This window comes from Rhincodon typus, chromosome 16, assembly GCF_021869965.1.
Source record: "Rhincodon typus isolate 14 chromosome 16, sRhiTyp1.1, whole genome shotgun sequence".
In the NCBI taxonomy this organism is placed as follows: domain Eukaryota; kingdom Metazoa; phylum Chordata; class Chondrichthyes; order Orectolobiformes; family Rhincodontidae; genus Rhincodon; species Rhincodon typus.
This window is the reverse complement of record NC_063347.1, coordinates 19615017-19637764: the sequence shown is the minus strand read 5'-3', so window position 1 is coordinate 19637764 and position 22748 is coordinate 19615017. Positions and strand designations below refer to the sequence as shown.

Genomic DNA, 22748 nt, shown 5'->3' with positions numbered 1-22748 from the left:
AAATAGGATTAAGGACAGTATGCTTAGTATTAAAGATTATTGCAATTTTGTTCCTAATAATGTGGGACATTTTTGCTTTGATGCCAGATTGTGCTTGTATTGATTTGACTGCTTTGGTATTATGAGACACCTGGAAAATACATTGAAAACAATCTGGTCGGAGTTGTCTATAACTTGTTTAAAGAGCAATCAGACAAGAGGGTGACCCCACTTCCACAGGTTTTGTGCAGTGAAGTCTCTCATGTTAGCCAGCAGGTTCAGAGGAAGCCTGAGGAATCTCATTTTGACTCTTCCATTATCAGTAACCCTTTATTGTTTCAGAATGCGCACAGACCTGAAAAGCTCAAGTAACCTCAGTGACAGCATTGAACCTAAGACAGGCAAAGAATTGAGCAGCTTTTCTCAATGTGCAATGAGGGAGAGTAGATATGTGACCTGTCCATTGTCCATTTCCATGCCTTGATTGGCAGTGAGCTCAGTTGAAAAGCTAATAAACATAATGAACATCTTCCTCCAGGGATGTGTGGAAACATGGACAAAAACCAAAATTACTGGAAAATCTCAGCAGGTCTAGCAGCATCTGTGGAGAGAAAGCAGAGTCAATGTTCCCTCAGAACTCATTGTAGCTCAGAAATGTTTGGTATATATGCTGAAGAAGTGGAGGGAATGTGGAGGCCTAAAATTATTGAACTCGATATTGAGCCCTGAGGAAGTAGAAAATGAGATGCTGTTCTTCCAGCTTGTGCTGAGCTTCACTGCAGCACTGCAACAAACCTCAAGTGGAGATGTTGGCCAGGGAACAAGGTGGTGTGTTGAATTCGCAGGCAACAGGAAACTCAGGGTCATTTTTACAGACAGAGCATGGGTGTTCTGCAGACCAGTCACCCGGTCATTTCTGAACAAGGGTCCAGACCCGAAACGTCAGCTTTCCTGCTCCTCTGATGCTGCTTGGCCTGCTGCATTCATCCAGCTCTACACCTTGTTATCTCAGATTCTTCAGCATCGGCAGTTCCTACTATCCCTACATATTCTATTTAGCCTCAGCACTGTTCACAATAAAATGCTACACCTTGACTGCAGTCATCAGCATCTAGGTTGAAGAATCCTTGACATCTGAGGTTATCTGTGCTCTACACTGTACCTACTCCCACCTCTCCCCTCACCCCACCCACCACCATCCCTGTCCAGGGCCTCCAGGTCTCTGTCAATGAATCAGGGAGTGAGCTATCCCCTCCTTTGCTTTATAACAGGCCAGCAACGCTGTCTGAAGGCCTCCATGTACAGACTGACTACCACCATGGAGATCCAGTTCCAACACATTCAGAGTATGTTGGATATGTGCATAGACTTAAACTCTATCGCTCCAGACTTGGCTACATTTGTGCTATTGACCTGGTTAAATTGCATCTATCTGAGAGATGAGCAGCCTTTTCAGACATCTCAAGGATGAAAGAAGATTTTTGGTGAACAACTTCCAAGCAACCGACTCCTGGACTGCATTAGCAGAGGTTCACTGATTGCAAGTTGTGCTCATTGAGCAGAATCCCACAGCCTCTGTCTTTGGTTAAAGATTCATCTTAACCTCTGCTCAGAAGCTGCCACAGCTGGAGATTTCAGCTTCAATGCCACATTAAAGAAGGAACATATTGAACCAACAAGGCCTTCACCTGCAGCTTCCACCAATTCAGAGAGTTTTGCTTCCTTGGCTGCTCTGTCTACATTAGACTCAGGATCATAGGCTGTGAGCATGTCACTGATGCATCTCCACAACACACAGTCTCTGGCACTCAGAGGGCTACCACAGACCAGACACCTGCTCAGCAGGCGGAAGACGATCCCATGATCTCAGCTGTTAATGACTTTGTCGCAACGCACAGAGAGGCACAGGAACAGTTGACAGGTTTGTCAGAGGCAGCTAGTAAACTGGATCTAAGGGTGGTGGAGTCCACCAACATTATCAGTACCATGCAGCGTCTTAAGAACATAAGAACTAGGAGCAGGAGTAGGCCGTCTGGTGTGCAACCAGACTTTAAATATGAACACTGGAAGGTCCTGGTAGTGCTGAGCAGTTCTGCCTCTCCAGCTGTGTGATACTCCAAGAAAGGCATCAAAGAGGTTGGAAGCATCATTAACAAAGTGAAGAGTGGAATATTGTGTGAGAAAAGATAATCCAAGTCATGATGGACCAGGCACCATGAATTTCATTTAACAAACCCCTTTAACTACGTGTGGGAAGATCACTCGGGAGAACAGAGAAACAAAAGAGAGAAGTAATTTCACTTTTCACAGAGCTGGGAACCTCCATATTCTGTCTAGATACATGTTGGAGCCTGATGCAGAGTGTGTGACAGGATCCAACAATTAACTCTTTTTCTTCGTTCGTGTTCCTTTGCTAACTTAACTAAAAAATATCTGAGAACACAAAGTTCTATTTTAATAGCCAAAGAATTCTCTGTGACCCTTTTATGCGTTCTCCCCCCACCGCATCCCAAAACCAGTCCAGCTCGTCCCCGCCTCCCTAACCTGTTCTTCCTCCCACCTATCCCCTCCTCCCACCTCAACCCGCACCTCCATCTCCTACCGACCAACCTCATCCCGCCCCCTTGACCTGTCCGTCCTCCCTGGACTGACCTATCCCCTTCCTAACTCCCTACCTACACTCACCTTTCCTGGCTCCATCCCCGCCTCTTCGACCTGTTTGTTTCCTCTCCACCTATCCTCTCCTCTATCCTTCTTCTATCCGCCTCCCACTCTCTCCCTATTTATTTCAAAGCCCCCTTCCCCTCCCCCTTTTCTGATGAAGGGTCTAGGCCCGAAACGTCAGCCTCTCTGCTCCTATGATGCTGCTTGGCCTGCTGTGTTCATCCAGCCCTGCACCTTGTTGTCTCTTGAGCTGTTTTGAATGTTTTTTTTGTGCGACATTGAACCTGGTGAAATTAAGAGGAACTAAAGAAGTGCAAGGTAGTGAGTCAATGCAGCTTTTGACGTGGCAGAACTAGTTATTGGGAGGGACAGCTCTGAACACTGTAATCTTGTAAACAGATTCCAAGGTTTTCAAATGACTCATAATCCATTTGCAGTACAACCCTTAGAGTGCACAGCACATGGTTAGAGATTATCATCTGAAAAACAAAGGTTATTAGATTGATTCGAGCCTGACTTCAATGAAACAAACAAGGCTCATCTTGATTGCACACCTCCCATTATTCTCAGAAACTGAAAGGGAGTTCTTTTACTCCCAGACACATATAGACCATGGTTAATATTATTTGCACTTAGCTGTCTGACACCAATAATAATGAAAGTTTTAGTCTGGAGATTTCCTCCCTAGGGTAAGTTTAACATTGCTTTTGAGAGCTTGTGATCAATAATACTGGTAGTGATTTGATGTTCAATAGAATAAAGCAGAGTGGTTTGGCAGAATCTGCTGTTTAACATTGTAAGGCTACATAAGGCTTTTGTCATGTGACTCAATTTGTCTCTGATACAGCTGAAACCAGGAGCTAGATTTTCTGTTTTGTACCTGAAATTGTGCACATTTTCTGAATAGGGTAGAATTTAATAGTCCCCAGCCAGTAGGTTTGCAGGTACTGAGGGAGGGGGTAACAATCTGATCAAACTCTCTTAGTGACCTTCCTGCTGTCCACATGCCTGCTGCTACCCCTGACCAATTTGTTATTTTATAGTGCGCTAAAGGCAGAGGGTGGCCTCCCCATCCTCATCTCGATTTAGGCCTTAGGTGGACAATTATTGACCATTGCAGGCCACTTCCTGCCCAGCCTCAATTTCGAAGCCAATGGGAGAGGTTCAGGGGCAGTGTGGGTAAGGTGGGTGGTCTGTGTGAGGGAGGGGTGGTGCACAGGACAACTTGCTTGAGTCTTGGGCAGGCAGAGGAAGGCTGCCCTTATCAGGGGGCAACTTTATATTTTGGGTGGCCTTCCTCCTCAGGTTTACCCCCACACCCAATCTCCTGTAAGTGTTCTCCACCACACAACAGGCCCAACCTCACTGCCTGGAGACCTTGTGCAGTTTGCTGATCCTGGACTCTGGAACCTTGAATCTGGTGTTTGCAACTCTGCTGGAATTCTCCAAGTGAAGGCAAAAATCTTGTCTTCAGGCTATTGAGGCTCCTCAATATGTTACATGGCAGTGGGCATGCTGTCATTGGTGGGACATGTGTCATACTGAATCTTTGGGTGCTGGAGTGCAGAATTCCAGCATCTGAAAAATTCTGCCCATAAAATCTTCCATGAGCCAGTGGAGTCAGATAATAAAATTGTATTTCTTTCTCCATTACATTAAAATATTTTCTTAATTTATTTAAGAGTGATAATCTGGTGCTGTTTTATTAATATAAATTAAAATGCGTTTAGAACAAAAAGAAAGTGTTTTTGATAAATATGCAGTCCATCACTGGTAGATATCCTGATTTTAATTTGAAGCCAATGACTTAACTGTTCATTTATTGAATTTGATGCGTACTGAAGTAACTCCACAGAGGCTGGTACCCTGTCACCAAGTCACCCTTTATTTACTCATGGAGAATCATTGACACTGATCCAGCTCCTTCAGGATGTCTGACACTCCTGTTGTTATCTGTCAGCCAGGACTCCCTGACTGTACCAGATTAACAGCCCCAATGAGGGAACTCATATTCTATGAAGTCCATCTGGCTGACCTCATGAATTCTCTACAAATGCTAATCAGTTTCTTAGCAAATTGAATGTTTACTAGGTTTAAAAAGATGCAACTAGTGTCTATGCACCTAATAAACAAGTTCAATTTGAAGAACTATCTCAAGATGTCACAAGTAATGGAAACTCCCAGGGGTCATTATCACAATCTGAGGGTAGGCCTTGTTTCATGGGTGGGGTCAGCTTGTGGCATATTGTTTTTAAAACCAGCAGCAAAGTTGACAGAAACCCAGATATTGCTGATGTAATTTGCACTTCAAATTCCTCAATCAATTTCAGAGAAATTGTGCTGAACAAGCATAACTTTTAGGCCCTGTTTTTAGTTAAGATTCAGTCATATTTTTTTCATTTACTTTTGACGGAAGATGGAACAAAGTAATTTCTGTGTTTTAACCTATCCTTATTAACTTCCTTGAGCAAACTTACCAGTTTCCTGTTACCACAGATAATTGTGGTATTCTGGTTTAAACATAAGTTGACACTGCCAGATTGTTAATTAAATGTTCTGAATAGTAGAAAATGGACTAAGTGTTCGGGAGGTAGAGATACTGCCAGCAGAGGAAAATCCAGGCTTGTGCTAATAATAGTGACTACATTGGCAACGTCGAGTGTTGAAATCTGTAAGTGGCATGTCTGTATTGGCAATGAATTATTTGTGAATGGTTATCACACAGTGAAAGGCATCCATTTGGAATTCAATAGTAATCAGTAATACAGAGAAATGAATGGAAAGAATGGAAATTCCCACTATTTAAAAGCTATTTTTTATGTCTGCCAACGGGACTGACCTTTCAATAGTCATGTCCAATATAAGGTAGAGTTGATTTTTTGGATGTTTTGACTGGGCCTTTATGTTTGCAATGCAATGGTTTTAAATAGATGTGCAGGTCGGTAAGTTAAAGTTGCTTTGAAACTGAAAAGAGGGAGTTTTTGCAATACAAGCAGAGCTTCCATCAATCTCTCATTGGTGGTGGCAGAAGGTTGAAGGATGTCCATGGCATTTACTCAAGCATCCCACTCCTTCCATACACCATATTAAATGTAAAATCATAAGAAATTCGAGCAGTAGTAATTCATTCAACCTCTTGAGCCTGCTCTGCCATTTAGTATCAAGTGTGATTTGATTATAGCCTGAAACACACTTTCATGCCAATACTTCTCGCCACCAACACCATCCCCACCTCATCCCCCTCACACACACTTCTCCAAAGCTTTGATCTGCTTGTAGGTCAGAAAGCAGTCCAGTTCGGCCTTGAATATATTCAAATTCCAAGCTCCCACTGGTCTCTAAGGTAGCGAATTCTATTAACTAATAACCCCTGAGAAAAGAAATTCCTCTTTGTCTTCATCATAAATGGGAGACATTTTAATCTGTGCCTCCTAGTTCTAGATTCCTATGTGAGGGGAATCTCAGCATCTACTCTGTCGAAACCTCTGAGAATCTGGTATGTTTCAAGGGTGGCATGGTGGCTCAGTGGTTAGCACTGCAGCCTCACAACACCAGGGACCTGGGTTCAGTTCCTCTGCTGGGCAACTATCTGTGTGGAGTTTGCATGTTCTTCCCCGTGTCTGCGTGGGTTTCCTTTGGTTTCCTCCCGCAGTCCAAAGATGTGCAGGCTAGGTGGATTGGCTATGCTAATTTGCCCATAGTGTTCAGGGATGTGTAGATTAGGGAGATGGGTCTGAGTGGGATGCTCTGAGGGTTGGTATGGACTTGTTGGGCCAAAGGGCCTGTTTCCACACTGTAGGGATTCTATGATCTCTATGAATATAATCTAATCATTGTCACTTGACAGGGATCTATACATACTCCCAATCTTCAATAGGTCACTAAATGAAACACAAGAACATTTATTTATCCCAAAGCCCTCACTATTCAAAAATGACTGGCTGTTTTGTGACAAATCCTCTTCTCCCAAGCCTTTGTCCCAGCTGTACAAAAAGTATTGTATCTTATGGACCATTTGCCACTTGATTGTCTCCATCTGTCTTTACTGTGATAACCATTCCCAGCCAGACAATTTTTTTGTCGCCTTTTGAATTTGTTATTCGATCCAGCTTCAATTGCCTTTTTTTCTGGGAATTGCTCCATGCAACACCGGTTAAAGGAAATCTTCAAGCTTCTCATCAAATCAAGTTAAATCTCTCATCAAACCTGTAGTATAGCTGTAGTGACAGTAAAGAGGGGAATATAGAGCTGCTGTCTGTAAATCACTCGTTTAAGGGTTATCAACTCACACTAATCAAGGAAATAGTTTTCACATTACACACTAGCTTGAGAGATTCTAAACTTGCACCACAGATGTGGAAATAATCCATAGAAATACTTTCCACATTTCCAGTAGCACATCAGCAGTTGTATTTGTTAATATGAAAGCAGTACTGATGTAAACATATATATATTTATTCATGGATTCATTCACTGACAGAATAAATATGAGTACTTGTGGTTGGGTCACACCATGTATACAGGGTCCAGTAAAATCACAACATGTTTATTATTTATAACACGTTCTAGCGTGAAATTTAGCAGTTCAGGAAATAGGCACCTTTCACTCAGAGCAGGATTATGCTCCAATACGTGCACTTATTCCATACTTTTTCCAACAACACTGACTTGCATTATATAAGCATGAACAGAACAACCAGGAAAGGTCATCAGGTTAACTGCATATATCATTGGATCACCCACGAAGCGTGCAATCTCCTGGGAGAGAGGAAAAACCCCAGAAAAGAAATTCTATAAAGTTTGACCACTGCCTTCTCAGGCCAATTAGGGTTGGGTAATGAATGTGATTTTGCTTCCACTAACCACATCCCAAGAACAAATAATAAAGAAGTCAATAAAGGCAGTGGGACACCACTATGAAACACAACCCCTAAATATCATTGTTTATCAGCAAACTACCTGTTTTAAGTGGAAATGTTTCTTCCCTCAAGTTCCTTTTAATGAAATAATTCATAAAAAGCTTAATCGTGTCCCTTCCAAGAATGCTTGCTTCCAAAGTGAATAGCATTAAATACTTCCAGCCTGTAGTCATAACTGAGAGCCCTAAAGTTAGATAGCATTCTGGCAGCACCCTATGCTACATCTTCTCCGAAGCCTCGAGACCATTCACCATGAGAGTGACACACAAACTAGATCACTTGGTACTCCACATGATGGCATGCTGAAGCAATACTATGCAAAATATGGTGCAGGGCTGGATGAACACAGCAGGCCAAGCAGCATCATAGGAGCAGAAAGGCTGACGTTTTGGGCCTGGACACTTCATCAGAAAAGGGGGAGGGGAAGGGGGTTCTGAAATAAATAGGGAGAGAGTGGGAGGCGGATAGAAGATGGATAGAGGAGAGGATAGGTGGAGAGGAAACAAACAGGTCGAAGAGGCGGGGATGGAGCCAGTAAAGGTGAGTGTAAGTGGGGAGTTAGGGAGGGGATAGGTCAGTCCAGGGAGGACAGACAGGTCAAGGGGGCGGGATGAGGTTAGTCGGTAGGAGATGGGGGTGCGGCTTGAGGTGGGAGGAGGGGATAGGTGGGAGGAAGAACAGGTTAGGGAGGCGGGGACGAGCTGGACTGGTTTTGGGATGCGGTAGTGGGAGGGGAGATTTTGAAGCTTGTGAAATCCACATTGATACCATTGGGCTGCAGGGTTCCCAAGCGGAATATGAGTTGCTGTTCCTGCAACCTTCGGGTGGAATCGTTGTGGCACTGCAGGAGGCCCAGGATGGACATGTCGTCTGAGGAATGGGAGGGGGAGTTGAAATGGTTCGCGACTGGGAGGTGCAGTTGTTTATTGCGAACCGAGCGTAGGTGTTCTGCAAAGCGGTCCCCGAGTCTCCGCTTGGTTTCCCCGATGTAGAGGAAGCCACACCGGGTACAGCGGATGCAGTATACCACATTGGCAGATGTGCAGGTGAACATCTGCTTGATGTGGAAAGTCTTCTTGGGGCCTGATGTGGTCTAATTTACTAAAATAGGTCACAGTTTTGTATCATGTGTGAAACTATGAACAGTTCCAATGTTTTACACATCCATACAATTTAGGACACATTGAAAGAACAATGGAGAACAATGATCCCAACATGTTTCCATTTTAAATGACTGAGCTCCTGTCAGATTCACTCCACATCCTTTGATCCATTTAGTCCTAAGAACTATATCTAACTCCTTCCTGAAAACATATGATATTTTGGTCTCCACTGCTTTCTGTAGCAGAGATATCTATGGGCTCGCTACTCTCTGGGTGAAGAAATTTCTCCTCATCTGAGTCCTAAATGGCTTACCTTGTATCCTTAAACTGTGACCATGGTTCTGGACTGCCCAGTTATCAGGAAAAAATGTAGTCCTGTTAGAACTTTATAGATCACAATGAGATTTTATCTCATTCTTCCAGACTCCAGTGAATATAGATCTAACTGATTCGATGCCTCTTCATACATCAGTCTTTCCATCACAATTTAAATAATTCATTCAAAACACTTTGCACTCACCAGATAATTGGATGGATTTTCCACACAGAATCAGGTGAGGAAAACAATGGACTGCAGTTGCTGAAGTCCAGCCCACATTTCCATCTCTAGTTATTTTCAGCAAAGCAGCAAAAGGGGCAGATTGCTATGACTTAGAAGTTGTCAGCACCATTCTAGAAAGGAGTTTCAAAGCTTCTGCAATTTCCAGTGAGATGGCTATGGTTTGGCAGCCTTTCTAAACCAGAGTTGGTGAGTAAAGACATGAACCATGGATTGGAGACAGGAAGAGTCTAAAAGGAGAGTAGAAATCATGTTTATAATTCATCATTCAATTCCACAGCCTAATTAACATCTATCTTTACTGAAGTTTAGTGATGGTGATTGAAAAAGGTAAATGATCATTAAATATTATATTTGCCAAACTATTAATTCTGACAACTGACAAGCTGCTAAGTGAAAGAGCATTGTTATAAAGCAGACAGTCCTTAGATACACTAGAATAGATCATCCGTTGGGTAAAGTGCTATTTTGTATCATACAATATGGAAAGTTACCCGACTATGATGTCAGCATTTATTCATTTAAATGTTTCCATGGCTTTCATTTATTCCTTATAGAGCAGTCCAGACATCTGTTTGTCTGCTTGAATTCTTTGACAGAGTTCTAAGCTTTTGGCTATTTTCAAAAGCACTAAAAGTTTCTTCCCTGCAGGGTTTGTTACTACAGCTATGCTGGAGAAAGTGATTTTGAAGGATTGGCTGGTTTCAGGGACATTACTAGAGTCTGTACTGTTACATTTCTTTACACAGTCATCTTGTGAGCTTATTCATTTTGGTAGATTTGTGATGTTTTAGGAAAATTATACTTTGTTTGTTCTTTTATGTTCTTTTTCCAAGGTTTCCAAATGGGGCTTGTTAGTTCTGTTTGTAAAGTGGTTACTGGGTGATTGGGTTGGTGTTGTGAAAGGCAGCAAAAGAAGGTGATTGGGATGAAGGTGGGTGGGGGATGATGTATGAATGGGGATAAGGAATGAGAGTGAGGAGACTTTATTCAGATCTAGACATTGGGCTCCTATCTTGGAAAATGGAGGTAGGCCGCACTAATTGCTTCCGCATTTAACCACCTTGATCTCTGCCTCAAAGTGGTAGAGTTGACTCAGACTAGCTCCACCTCTCTCTTATAAAATTCCTGCCAGCTTGCAATACCATGATGTAGCCAGGATCTCAACATAGGGATCATTCCCAACTTCCAGTTTCCATGTCCATGATGCAAATCTGGCCCAATAGCTCATTCCTCTCTTAGGTATATTGTGACTACATTATTTCTTTTAGTACCCGTTGTCTTTTTGAGTGTCAGTATTGGCACAGTGAAAGCAGTCTTGTCTCAAGCCAGGAAGTTATGAGCTCAGGTGCCACTTCAGAAACCTAAGTATTCAATCTAGGCTGGCATTTCAATAAGATAGTATGGAAATGTGGCACTGTTAGAAGGTGCAGCCTTTCATGTGGAATTATCAAAGACCCTGACTCCCTCTCAGATGAATATAACAGATTTCATTATATAAAATGAGGAGATGTGATGGTTTAGTGGTGTTATTGCTGGATTATTAATCCAGAAACAGAACTAATGTTCTGGGGACTTGGGTTCAAATCCCACCATGGCAGATTACAAAAAACTGGAAATCTCTCACCTGGGCTGACCTACATGTGACTCTAGATCCATAACATTTTGGTTGACTGTCAATTACCCTCTGAAATGGCCCAGCAAGATATTTAGTTATATCAACCTCTACAAAAAAATGAAACTGGACAGATCACCAGGCATCGAACAGGCACCATAAAAGACAATGGCACAAAACAGCCCTGTCGATCCTACTAGAGTCCTCCTAGCTAACATCTGGGGGCTAGTGCCAAAATTGGGACAGCTGTCTCACAGACTAGTCAAGCAACAGCCTGACATAGTCATACTGATGGAATCATACCGTACAGACAAATGTCCCAGCCTGGATATGTCCTGTCCAGCAGGGCACCATAGTGGTATATAGTCGGGAGGGAGTTGCTCTGGGAGTCCTCAACATTGACTCTGGACCTCATGAAGTCTCGTGGCTTATGAAATCATGCCTTCACATTGAGAATAACTTCCATCATGTTGTGTGACACTGTCACTGTGCTAAATGGGACAGACTTTGAAAAGATCTAGCAACTCAAGACTGGGCATCCATGAGGTGCTGTGGGCCATCAACAGCAGCAGAATTGTACTCCAACACAATTTGCAACTCATGGACCAGCATATCCCCCACTCAACCATTAACATCAAATCAGGGGATCAACCCTGGTTCAACGGAGAGCACAGGAAGGCATGCCAGGAGCAGCACCACGCATAAGTAAAACTATGGTGTCAACCTAGTGAAGCTACAAAACAGGACTCCTTGCATGCCAAACAGCATGAGCAGCAAGTGACAGACATAGTTAAGTGATCCTACAACCAACGGATCAGATCTAAGCTCTGTAGTCCTGTCATATCCAGTCGTGAATGTTGGTGGATGATTAAACAACTCACTGGAGGAGGAAGGTCCACGAATATCTCCACCTTTAATGAGGAAGAGCACACCAGTGCAAAAGATAAGGCTGCAGCATTTGCGACAATCTTCAGCCAGAAGTGCCAAGTAGATGATCCATCTCGGCCTCCTCCAGTGGTCTCCAGCATTACAGATTCAGTCTTCAGCCAACCCAATTCATTCCATGTGATATTAAAAAATGGTTGGAGGCACTGGATACTGCAAAGGCTATGGGCTCTGACAGCATTCTGGCAGAAGTACTGAAGGCTTGTGCTCCAGAACATGTTGCTCCCCTAGCCAAGCTATTCCAGTATAGTTACAACCATTGGTATCTACCGAACAATGTGGAAAATTGCCTAGGTATGTCCTATACATAAAAATCAGGACAAATCCAACCCGGACAATTCCTGCTCCATCAGTCTATTCTCAATCTTCAGTAAAGTGATGGAGTGTGTCATCAACAGTGCTATCAAGCAGCAACTGCTCAGAAATAATCTGCTCAGTGACACACAGTTTGGGTTCTGCCAGGGCCAGTCAGCTCTTGACCTCATTACAGCCTTGGTTCAAACATGGATAAAAGAGCTGAATTCCATACATGAGTGGAGACTGACAGCCCTTGACATCAAGGCTGCATTTGACTGAGTTTGGTATCAAGGAGCCCTAGCAAAACTGAAATCAATGGGTATCAGGGGGCAAACTCTCTACTTGTTGGAATCGTATCTAGCACATAGGAAGATGGTTGTGGTTGTCAGAAGTCAGGCATCTCAGCTCCAGGACATCTCTGCAGGAGCTCCCCAGTGTCTTAGGCCCGACCATCATCAGCTGCTTTATCAATGACATTCCCTCCATCATAAGGTCAGAAATGGGAATGTTCACTGATGGTTGCACAATGTTCATGACTCCTCAGTCACTGAAGCAGTCCAGGTTCAAGTGCAGTAAGATTTGAACAATATCCAGTCTTGGGGTAACAAGTAGCAAGTAACATTTGCTTAACAGAAATGCCAGGCTATGACCATCACCAATAAGACACAATCTAACCACCACCATTTGACATTCAATGAATTCCGCACTATCAACAATCTTGGAGGTTACCATTGACCAGAAACTCAACTGGGCTCACCACATAAATACAATGTTTACAAGAGCAGGTGAGAGATTAAGAATACTGCGGTGAGTAACCCACCTCCTGAGCCCCCAAAGCCTGTCCACCATCTACAAGGCACAAGTCAGGAGTGTGATGGAATACTCACCACTTGCTTCGATGAGTGCAGCTCCAACAACACTCAAGAAGCTTGGCACCATTCAGGACAATGCAGCCCGCTTGATTGGCACCACATCCACAAGCATCCACTCCCGTAGTCATTGACACTCATTAACAGCAGTGTGTACTATCTACAAGATGCACTGCAGAAATTCACCAAAGATCCTCAGACAGCATCTTCAGAAACCAAAACCACTTCCATCTAGAAGGACAATTCCTGCTGATACTTGGGTACACCTCCATCTTCAAGTGCCCCTCCAAGACATTCACCATCCTGACTTGGAAATATATCGCCGTTCCTTCACTGTCGCTGGGTCAAAATCCTCCCTAAGGTCTTTGTGAGTCAACAAACAGCAGTTGGACTGCAGCAGTTCAAGAGTGCAGCTTACCACCACCTGCTCAAGGGACAACTAGGGACGGACGGGCCGTACATGCTGGCAAGCCAGTGACGCCCACATCCCCCAAAAAATGAATAAAAAGAAATTGAAGAAGAGTAAGAAAGGCCACACAGTATACTGATCACTCTCAATGGAAGTTACCTTACTGTCTTACTTCATATCGAGGCAGTTTTGGCCTCAAAGGGACTTGGCACGAGGCCCCAGGGTCAGGATTGATGGTGGGGCATGAAGGGGAAATATGAAGTGGAGAAAGGAGTCTTTGTGGTCTGGAGTTGGAAGAGTACATCTTGAGAGGCTACCCCCTGATTTTTCCTGACTTTGCCTGGTTCAGCCACAGAACCATTGTCTGCATTGCTATCCATGACCCAGAAACCACAATCCTGCTTCTCATCTTCTTAGTTATCTTTCACATCCATGGTGAGAACCAAAAGTTCCATCGTTCTATTCCTTTGGAAATGTATCTCATTCCTGCTCCTAAATGCATCTGGTGTGTGTGCACTGGTTGCAGGGCTCTAGCTGTGAACATCAGCTGCAAATAAGTGGAGCTTGCATTGCAATTGATCTGCCAGGTGAAGTGGGACCACAGGAGGACACAAAAAAAACAAAGCTCTGGAACATCTCACATTTTATTTCTGTAGGAGCATCAGATGTGCTTTTCAAAGACCTACTAAATAACTCTGTCCCAAAGCCAGTATGTTGAAGACCACCCAACTATTCGTCCATCATCCCACCACTACAGATGTGAATTGCTGCCCATCTGTGTTGAATAGCTCATCCTTCCACCACCTCCTAGCACCCACTTAATGCTCATGTCCCACTGGGATGTGAGACCCATGGCAAAAATTTGGTTTGGGCTTCAGGGCTGCCAAGGACCAGCACAGAAAGCATTTGCTCCACTGATGTTGTGCCTATTTTAAGCACATGTTGAACATTTCTTTCCCCTTAATTAGATCAAATTACCTCCTTCCATGGTCTAAATCTCTATAATTCAAATCAATTAGGAAAATCTTTACCAAAGGTGTCCAGAGCTTAGGATTTGACTTAATTCTGGTTCTCCAGAGCCTTTGTTAAATTCTTTATACGGTTGAGACGCAAGTCCTTCAACTTCATATCCTGGAGATGCAGCAGCTTAGCATTTAATTTTTACCAGATATCACGCATTATTCAAAGAATGGCTAATGAAACTTGGCACTTTTCCTAATGCATTTTCTAAGTTTATTTGTCAGATTCAATGGTTACTTTGCAAAACAGTCCCCACCCCTTTAATGATGAGCAGTTGGCCATTACAAGCTGCTGCTCATCCTGGTAACTTTACTATGAAAACCTGATTTAAATTTGTCAATAAAGTTTTCTCCCTTTCCATGGCAGGACAAGCAGACACAAAGAAAATTGGAAAATGGTGGCAAGTGCTTGTATGGCATTGTGAGAATGTTTTCCTGTTATATAATTTTAAATTTCCCTTTGACCCTCTCAATCCTGTTATGATGGGGTTAACATCAAGCCCTATGAGGTGTGTACAGAATCTCCTCATAATCACAAGTTAAATAGGAGAAAACTTCAGAGTCTTGCTGGTTGTCAATCCTTTGCCCCTATAATTAACTGGAGTTTGTACCCACTAGTTAGTTGGCTTAGAATGAAATAAAACACTAAGCCGTGGGCATCCTTTTTAAAAATTAGGTACAAAAGCAGTTATTTAACAGAGGGCAGAAGTGCAGGCACAAGTAGTTAAGTAATGATGGGTTCCAGCATTCCTGTGAACCAGGAATGTCAAAATGGTAAAGCTGATTCTTAAGGCCATGTTACTATCTGGCATGACCCACAGTGCAGAGTGCCAATCTGATTAAAATAGAACAGCCCTTTTAACCACTAATGATATAATGAAAGCTCCCTTACCCTTTAATCTGCAGTCACATACCCTCACTTCGTTGAGGTTTCCCTAATTCTAGTTGTTCCAACAAAAGCTTTTCTGAAGTGTATAACTGGATGGACTGTAGCAAACGAGTGGCCACTTAATTAGATGGAAATTACCCATGGATCCACTGTTTTTAATGAATAACTATCTCTATTCTGAAATCTGGTTATGTGCTAAATAAACACAACTTGTTCTTCATATGTTCAACACATTTAGAAACCATGGCAGGGCTTTGCACAGGATTTCCTGACAAAGAACAGGAAGGACCTCCTACAGCCTGGTGCCAACCAGTTTTCAGGCCAATGGGAAACACTTCTTAAAAGCAGAGTGCATCTGTTGCTTTTTTTCTCTCTCTCTGCCTGCAGTTAAAGCTCTAGAATAATCTCACCCTGGCAGCGCAGTTAAAGTAAAAAAAAAGTACCCCGATTGCAGAAACCTTTGCACAGCTAACTCTCTTGGAATAGCTTCATGTTTAAATAAAAGCACAGTGATTCCGTTTATCAATTCAATGAAAAAGTGGCTAAAAATTGTGCCTTTTGCAATCTATCAAGTTGCTCATACTAAAGGAAAGCTTGATGGAATGGGAATCACCGCTCAATCCTTCTTTATACAACTGCATTCGAAACCATTAGCAACTGCATAGCACCTTTGTCCATTTGATCCTGTTTCGAACAATGAAAATGAGAACAATTCAATCCTTATTTCTGTCAACGTGTCCCTTTCGGAAAAATGTGGAACTGTACCGGGAACAATTGCTGTTTCTGATGAGGAAATCCACCCTGAAGGAAAGTCAATCAACAAGGTTTAATTTACTGTAATAATATCAGACAGCTTGCCAGCACTGCAAGGGACAGTAGATCTATTCTGTGCTGCTATGCTACAGTATGAACACCTTATCTAGCCCTTGACCTGCACACATCTCATCTCCACATAAAAGCAGCTTCTCACAGCTCAGGCTACAGAATGGCCATCACTGGATGTCGTCAACCCACACAAACTAAAAAAAAGTTATATTTGCTCCCCATAGAGAAGAGGAGACTCTGGGTAAAAAAAAGGGGTTTTTTGGAATTAAAAAGGAGACAGAGAAAACTGATCCAGGCAAATAGATCACAAGTAGTTAATGTTGAAATTAAGAATACGTAGGGAATTTGGCAGAATTATTTCGCACCAGTAGATTGATGAAAGGAGAATTAAGAAAAGACCAATAAAGCGAAGAATGAATATGGTCTCAGTAAAGACCAACAATGATTCTGTAGAATTTGGGTTGAGGAATATGACAAAATGATGGTATACATTTGGATTAACTTAAGCTAAATTAACTTCTTGAACAAATTATCTCTTCTTATTTCTAATATTTTTGATATACATAAAGGTGCAATTTGCCCTTCAACATATTTATTATTGGATTGTACGAGACCAGTTTTGTTGATGTAAAGCTTGCACCTAACTGTCCAATATGGTGAGCGGCATGCATATGTGTATTCTGCACCAGAAATACACAATCCATCAATTGGCAGGACTGTTCAGTTGGTATGCAGGCTGTGTGCTTGTCATGTAAATAGAGCCTTAACACATATATAAGTCCTACTTGCCCAATTAATTTGCCAATGATTTCACCTTACACTATACAAGCCACAGTCAGGCACACAGCACCAAACCAGTGGTCCGCAAAGCAACCACGAGACATTTCCACTCAAAAGGGGTGGCACGGTGGCTCAGTGGTCAACACTGCTGCCTCACAGAGCCAGGGACCCGGGTTCAATTTCACCCTCGGGCGACTGTCTGTGTGGAGTTTGCACATTCTCCCCATGTCTATGTGGGTCCTCCCACAGTCCAAAGATGTGCAGGCTGGGTGGATTGGCCATGCTAAATTGCCCGGAGTGTTCAGGAATGTGTAGCTTAGGTGGGTTATAGGGGAATGGGTGGGATGCTCCAAGGGTCGGTGTGGACTTGTTGGGCCGAAGGGCCTGTTTCCACACTGTAGGGATTCTATGATTCTATGAAAAGGCAAGGTTAAATCCTTTATACTTACTATATTATGAAGCTAACAGAAGCAGGGTGCATTGTTCCCAGGTTCATGTATCGAGAACAAACCAATGCCAACTACAGTAAGACATAGGAACAGAAGTAGGTCATTAGACCCATCAAGTTTACTCCACCATGCAATTAGATCGTGTCTGATCTGATAACCCACAATTCCACTTCCCTGCCTCTCCCAATAAGCTTTACTAATTAAAAATCTGTCTATCACAGCCTTGAATAGACTTCATGACTCAACTTCTGCAGTAAATAATTTCACAGATTCACTACCCTCTGAGAGAAGAAATTCCTGCACATCTCTATCCTAACTGAGTAACCTCTTATTCTGAGGTTCTGCTTTCTGGTCCTAGACTCTCCCACAAAGGGTAACGACCTCTCAAAATCTACCTGTCAGGATCCTTAAGAGTCTTATATGTTTCAATAAGGGTCATCTCTTATTTTTCTAAACTCAAATGCGTACAGGCCCAATCTACTCAAACTCTTCTAATGAGAAAATCCATCCCCCTCCAAACCCCAAAACCTAGTATCAACTTAATGAACTGAATTGCCTCCAATGCCAATATATCTTTCCTTAGATAATGGATCAAAACTGTTCGCAGTATTCCAGCTGTGTTCTGACTAGTCTCTTGTATAGCTTTGGTCAGACTTTCTAATTTTCCAGATTCTGAATAAGAGACATTCTGCCCTCAAAAGATTAACTCTGTTTGTATTTCCACAGATGCTACTAGGCCTGATGAGTTTCTCTAGCACTTTCTTTTTATTTCAGATTTTATCATCAACAGCATTTTGCTTTTGTTTAACTTTCTTTAAAATAAAGACCAAATTCCACTTGCACTCCCTTTTACCTGCTAAACCTGAATGCTAATGTTTTGTGATATATGCACATTGACTTCCAGATCCCTCTATGTTGCAGGGTTTTGTTATATTTCACCATTTAAATAATACTCAGCTCCTCTATTCTTCCTGCCAATGTGAATACCCTCACATTTTTCACATTATATTCCATCTGCCAAGTTTTGTATCCATTCACTTAACCTGCTTATGTCCATCTGTAGATCATTTTAGTCACCCTCAGCACTTGTCTTCCCGCTTGTTTTAATGTCATCCACAAACATGGCAAGAGTGAATTCACTACAGTCATCCTAGTCATTAATATATGTTGTAAATAACTGTGACTGCAATACTGATCCCTATGCCACTTCACTAGTTACAGGTTGCCATACTGAAAATGTTCCCCATATCCTCACTTTCTTTTATTAGTTAACAAATCTTTTATCCATGCTAATAAACTATCCACTGCCCATGGGCTCTTATCTTGTTAAGTACCATTATGTGTGGTATCTTGCCTTTAGAAAAGCCAATTATTACACCTATTGGTTCCCTTTATCTAACAGGGTGATGATGGCCCAGTGATATTATCACCCAACTGTTAATCCAGGGTCCCAGGTAATGTTCTGGGGACCTGTGTTCGAATCCTGCCACGGCAGATGGTGGAATTTAAATCCAATAAAAAATATCTGGAAGTAAGAATCTACTAATGACCATGAAACCTTTGACGGTTCTCAATAAAACCAATGTGGCTCACTAATGTCCTTCAGGGAAGGAAAAACTGCCACCTTCACCTGGTCTGTCCTATATGTGGCTCAAGGTCAACAGCATTGTGGTTGACATTCAACTGCCCTCTGAAATGGCCTAGTTTGCAACTCAGTTGTATCAATTGGTTCGAACTCTCAATAAAGAAATGAAACTGGATGTATCAGCCTAGGCACCAGAATAGTCCTAGTGTCAAATTTGGGAGAGCTGTCTCAAAGACGAGTCAAACAACAGCCTAACATAGTCATATACAAGGGACCATACCTTACAGACAATGTCCCAGACACCACCAGCACCATCCCTGGATATGTCCTGTCCCATTGGCAGGACAGACCCAGCAGAGGTGGCGGCACTGTGGTATACAGTCGGGAGGGAGTTGCCCTGGGAGTCCTTAACATCTCATGGTTTTCAGTTAAAAATGGACAAGGAAACCTGATTACTACATACCAGCCTTCCATGGCTGATGAATCAGTACTCCTCCATGTTGAGCAACACTTGGAGGAAGCACTGAGGGCAACTAGGGTGCAAACTGTACTCTGGCTGGGGGATTTCAATGCACACCACTAAGTGTAGCTCAGCAGCAACTCTTCTGGTCAAGCTAGTATGGTTCAAAAGGACATAGCTGCTAGACTGGATCTACAGTAGTTGGCGAGGGAACCGATAAGAGGGAAAAACATATTTGACCTCATCCTTACCAATCTGCCGGCTGCAGATGCATCTGTCCATGATAGTATCAGTAAGAGTGACCACTACACAGTCCTTGTGGAGTCAAAGTCCCGTCTTCACATTGAGAACATCCTCCATTGTGTTGTCTAGCACTATCACTGTGCTAAATGGGACAAGGTTTGAACAGATCTAGCTACTCAAGACTGGGCATCCATGAAGCACTGTGGGCTAACAACAGTGGCAGAATTGTACTCCAGTTGAACCTGCAGCCTCAGGGCCCAGCATATCCCCCACTTAACCATTGCCAGCAAGCCAGGGGATCAACTCTGGAAGGCATGCCAGAAGCAACACCAGGCATACCCAAAGATGAGGTATCAACCTGGTGAAGCAACCAAATAGGACTATTTGCACAGCAAGTAGCATAAGCAGCAAGTGATACACTGAGATTAGCAATTCCACAACCAAGATCTAGATCTAAGCTCTCTCGTCCTGCCACATCCAGTCATGAATGGTGGTGGACAAGTAAACAACTCACTGGAGTAGGCACCATAAATATTGCCATCCTCAAAAATGAAAGAGCCCAGTAGCAGCAATGTGTACAATTCGACAAGACGAACGGCAGAAGGCAGTACCTTCCAAATCCACAACCATTTCCATCTTGAAGGACGTGAGAGCACCATTACCTGCAAGTTCTGCTCCGAATCACTCACCATTGTTCCTTCACTGTCGCTGCATTGAAATCCTGGCATTCCCTCTCAAAGGGCATTGTGGGTCTAAACCTAAAGCACATGGTTTTCAGTGGTTCAAGAAGGCAGCTCACCACCACCCTCTCAAGGGCAACTAGGGATGGGCAATAAATGCTGGCCATCTATGTCCCATGAATGAATTTAGAAAAAGTCTATCCTGCTTTAAACCTCCTCAAAGAATTCTAATAAATTTATTAGGCATGATTTTCAGGAATCCAAGCTGACTCAGCTGGATTATGCTGAGCGTTATACTTCATTATTGCATCCTTCATATCATTGTAACAATTTCACAATGACAGATGTTAAGATAACTGGCCTATCATTACATGTTTATTGTCTCCTTTCCTTTTTGAGTAAGGAGGTTACAGTGGCATCTTATCAATCATTTGGAACTTTTGCAGAATCGAAGGATTCTTGGAAAATTAATGCCAGCCTATTAATTATCTGTGTAGATATTTCATTGAACATCCTAGGATGCAATCCATCAGACCCAAGGGTCTGACTCGTCTTTAACCTCTTTAGTTTCCCTTTTTTCTCTCATGATAGTTGTTGCCTTGTGGTCTTGTGGTTGTGTTTATTTCCTCCCTTGCTTTAACTCCTTGATTATTTAGTACATGTGGAATGTTATTAGTATCTTCTACCATGACAACTGATGCAACGTCCCAGCCAAGTGATGTCACACTCCCTGCAATCAGTGAACCCTTCTGGAACATTAAGTGCCCTATACAGTTTTTGGGTACTTTCCTCATGAAACTGACACACCAGTTTGCCATGATCTGTGGCTCTGACATCACAAGCAATCCGTTTTCTAGAGCAATATCTATAAAACAGTCAAATCGAAGGGGCGTAAAGCAAGTATTGAAAAGGTCAGTCAAAACTGCTGGCTTAGAGTGATGTTACTTCAGACATCACTCTGAGGTTCAATTTTAAAAGTTTTCTCAATAAAAATCCATTTCTCGGACACTCAGTGCTTCACTATGGATTCATATTTATCAGCTGCATGTCACTCTACATAATCCAGTAAAAGTAATAAAATCAGGTCTATACTCAGGTAAGTGAACACTAACAGCCTTTGTGAAGAATAACTATAAACCTGTAATATAACTATTATAAACCTATAATATAGCTATAATAAACCATAATTATATACCTATATAGCTTTATAATTCTATCAGCTTTATAATTCTATCTACCTTATAGACTTGGGTTCCAGTTCCATGAATTCTGACATAACCATGGCATAATTGCTTATGCACACAACCAGTAGCTATTTTTGATATAGATGTATAGTTAACACCTTATTCCACACCTCCCCCCCGAGTGTGTTCTTCCCACAAACTGTCAACTTCATAAACTTTTCACAGTTTCTATCAGACTCCAACATTGCCTCTCGCCAAGTTTCTTTCACCAAGGTGTCAATCTCCAAGCATTCTTGGCTATCTTGGAGGACATGTAGAATGTATGCAGTCACTGATCATTTCCTTTGAAGGCAAACACGTTGATGAAATAAGATAGCAGCTTCTCATGACAACTGATTCCTTGTACTGGTCTAAATGTAACAGCAACGAAGACCAGTTAAGGAATAGCCAATCAAAAAGGTAAATCTCTAATATTTGAACTCTCTCAGCCTCATGAAGTGAAAGACAACAATCTGAGATTCTCCTTCTCTATCTGTCTGTGACAATGTCTGAGCCAAGTATGAAGCCAGTGGATGAAAAGAAGAATGATCAGCCTAGGAGAATGAATGGCAGTTAATGGGGACTAGTAGTGGCTAACAATGGATAGTGTGTAATAGCAGACCATGTGATAACAAGGCTTGGTGTGTGGAGGTTGGGTTAAGAATATGGAAGAAGGTGACTCCAACCCTAAAATTGTTGAACTCGATATTCAGCCATAGCTACCATCAGTTCCAAAGAAGGGTCACTGGACCCAAAACTTTGATTTCTCTCCACACATGCTGCAAGACCTGCTGAGTTTTTCCAGCAATTCCTGTTTCTGTTATTATTTCCAGCATCCTCAGAAGGCCATCAATAAACATGTTTAATTAGACCTATGTATACACCACTGTGAAGAAATACCGGAAATGAGGTAATCAACTCCAATGGAGTTCCAGAGTTTAAATACCAGGCGGCAAAACACAATGGCACTTCATTGAAGGCTGCACTGATGATGTTACCCAGCAGGGTAATGAAACGTTTGTGAACTAACGACCCAGCTCGGCGAGCCAACCAACCACAGCATCCACAACCCGAGCTACAAATCTACTCCAGAACCTTATTCAAAATCTATCATTTATCTTTGAGTCTTAACCTCAGCCAAATGTCTGGACTGGCTAAACACCAGGGGCTTAGGTTCTGCTGTTCTTTTCCCATTTATTTCTACTTCCTTCTTCAAAAGTTCATAATCATTTTGTA

General features: G+C 42.5%; 1 long non-coding RNA gene across 1 annotated transcript in view; it reads right to left on the bottom strand.

Annotated features, from left to right (window-relative positions):
- Window positions 1-22748, bottom strand: part of LOC125485114 — a 144329-nt gene that overhangs the window by 82417 nt on the left and 39164 nt on the right. The window contains exon 3 of the long non-coding RNA XR_007263891.1: window positions 9186-9454. This is a non-coding gene — a long non-coding RNA (uncharacterized LOC125485114). The remainder of the gene's footprint in view (window positions 1-9185; window positions 9455-22748) is intronic.